Here is a 3,429-nt window from a genome sequence, read left to right as displayed (position 1 = left end):
TACATCTTAATCCTTGAGTACCCGGTTTAATCCTTTAAAGTTATTCATCATATATTTATGAAATTCAATTTCATAAATATATACATTAGTAACTTCTTACCAAAGTGGTTAGGCCTAACATTCTGAATAACTAAACCCATTAAACTTATCTTAAGGGAATATTTTATATTTCCGTTAAGAGAGTATGAATTTCATCTTGAGAATATATGTTCCATCAACACTAAATTTTGCTGCCCAACATACTGAGGTTTTGACCGTTACTTTAGATCTCACTCCTGACATATCAAAGCAACCTACACTTCATGATTAGGTCCATTATCCTCTCAGAATTAAGAGTTCATGTAAATAGAAGTCGTAAGATTTATTATTCATTTGACAGTCATTAGGAGAATAATATATCTCACAACGGTCTAGTTCAATATGTTTTAACTCTTAAAACATATCAACACATCAACTAGAAGTCTCCACTTCCATGATCAAGACAAATCATCTTAGTTGATATGTTATAGTCTTCACAAATGAAATGTCCAATTTCATCACCAACTATAAACTAAATTTTGAGTTTACAGAGAACTTGTGATTTATATCTTTTGTGACTTTTTACATAAATCACATACTATGCATCTTAGGGACTATATGATAATGTCCAAATATTCATGTTACTATTATTTTAGATAACAATAAAATAACTTTATTAATCACAATATTAAGTCATACGTAATATCATACATAGCATCATACAATAGGATTTAAGGGTACTAATCCTAACAATTGCAATGACGAAGAAGATGGGGTACATGTCTGGCATGGGTCTTGGAAAAAAAGGAAAGGGTGTGGTTGAATTCCCTAATTTCAAGACTCAACTAACTAGGGAAGGTTTGGGAATGAATAAAAACCTTGGTACGCTCAATGAAAACTTTGTGAGTGAAGGAGGAGACTTCCCTTTTTGTGGTTTGCCCAAGCCTTGGATGGGTAAGGATGGAAGGATGTATCCCAATTGGGAGGTCTTCTTTGAGGAGAAGCTTACCTTCAAGGAGAAGCCTATGGTTGTGATTAAAGAGGTTCGAGAGGAGTTGACTAGATGTACTACATGGATTATGAAGCAATGGAACCCAACCCATGCTTGAAACTCTTAATTTGAGCAATGATGAGAATCCAAAGTTAATTAAAATTGGCTTCACTTTAAATAAATTAGAAAAGAAATATCTCAAAGAACTCTTCATTGAATTCCAATAGGTGTTTGCATAGTCCTATAAAGATATGCCAGGCATCAATCTAGAGATAGCACAACATCGCATCGACACTTACTCCCACATAGTGGTGGTCAAGCAAAAGTTGAGATGCATGAGAATTAAATGGCTCCTTCAAATCAAAGAAAATGTTACCAAGCAATTAAAGGTTAGGTTTGTCACGCTTGTGCACCAAGTTAAATGGATAGCCAATGTCATGCCTGTACCTAAGAAGGATGGAACAGTTAGAATGTGTGTGGACGTTAGAGAGCTAAACAGGGCTTGTCCCAAGGATTACTTTCCTTTTCCCCATATAGATGTCTTAGTTCATAACACTATTGGTAGTGCCTTGATGTCTTTCTGTAACGACCCAAGGAAAAGCGTTAACCACATCTACGCTATACCTCAAAATGACTAATCACAATTGAGGCTCCTTGCAATTGTTAATAAAGCCCAGATCTACCTAGTAAATAGCCGATGTGGGACTCATTACACACCCACACACATTACACAATCAATCAAATTAAGGCATCACAATCACCCCCACTTAAATCTCTAACGTCCTCGTTAGGGCCCGCTTTGTGGAGTAGTGTCTTCAAGCCCACACAGGGTTACCGGGCCGGCTCTGATACCATATGTAACGACCCAAGGAAAAGCGCTAACCACATCTGCGCTAACCACATCTGCGCTATACCTCAAAAGGACTAGTCACAATTGAGGCTCCTTGTAATTGATAATAAAGCCCAGATCTACCTAGTAAATACCCGATGTGGGACTCATCACACACTCACACATATCACACAATCAATCAAATTAGGGCATCACAATCTCCCCCCACTTAAATCCCTAACATCCTCGTTAGGGCCCATTTTGTGGGGTAGTGACTCTGAGCCCACACGAGGTTATCGGGCCGGCTCTGATACCCTATGTAATGACCCAAGGAAAAGTGCTAGCCACATCTACGCTATACCTCAAAAGGACTAGTCACAATTGAGGCTTCTTGTAGTTGTTAATAAAGCCCAGTTCAACTTAGTAAATACCCGATGTGGGACTCATCACACACCCACACATATCACACAATCAATCAAATTGGGGTATCACAATCTCCACCACTTAAATCCCTAACATCCTCGTTAGGGCACACTTTGTGTGGTAGTGTCTCTAAGCCCACACGAGGTTATTGGGCCAGCTCTGATACCATATGTAACGACCCAAGGAAAAACGCTAACCACATCTACGCTATACCTCAAAAGGACTAATCACAGTTGAGGCTCCTTGTAGTTGTTAATAAAGCCTAGTTCAACTTAGTAAATACCCAATGTGGGACTCATCACACACCCACACACATCACACAATCAATCAAATTGGAGAATCACAATCTCCCTCACTTAAATCCCTAACGTCCTCATTAGGACCCACTTTGTGGGGTAGTGTCTCTGAGCCCACACGGGATTACCAGACTGGCTTCGATACCATATGTAACATACCAAGGAAAAGTACTAGCCACATCTGCGCTATACCTCAAAAGGACTAGTCACAATTGAGGCTCCTTGTAGTTGTTAATAAAGCCCAAATCTACACAGTAAATACCCGGTGTGGAACTCATCACACACCCACACATATCACACAATCAACCAAATTGGGGCATCACACTTTCATGGATGGTTTCTCTGGATATAACCAAATCAAGATGACCCTCGAGGATATGACCAAAACCACCTTCACCATATAATAGGGAATCTATTGCTACATAGTGATGCCATTCGGGCCTATGAATGAGTGGGCAACTTATCAAAGGATGATCATGACCTTGTTTCATGATATGATGCACTACAACGTGGAGGTATATGTTAATGACATGATAGTGAAGTCTAAAGATAGAGAGGGCCGCATAACTAACTTTAGGAAGTTCTTCAAGAGGATCAAGGAATACAAGGTTAGTTTGAATCCACAGAGACACCCTTTTAAAATATACCTATAAAGATACCCTTTTATCTCAAAAGGCTTAAATCCAATAAATATAAGTCTAACTATGTTATATAAATCACGCATTCTTCTCGTTAGTATCCAAACTACTTAACCAATCACACTACTCACTACTTCATATGCATAGCTTACTCTATCCTCACTAGGAAGGAACCCTAAGTACCTCACCACTTGAGCTCTAATACCACTTATTGGGGGAGATAAACACTTTTTG

The sequence above is a fragment of the Castanea sativa genome, chromosome 8 (assembly GCF_040712315.1).
Source record: "Castanea sativa cultivar Marrone di Chiusa Pesio chromosome 8, ASM4071231v1".
Lineage (NCBI taxonomy): Eukaryota > Viridiplantae > Streptophyta > Magnoliopsida > Fagales > Fagaceae > Castanea > Castanea sativa.
This window is presented reverse-complemented; position numbering follows the sequence as displayed.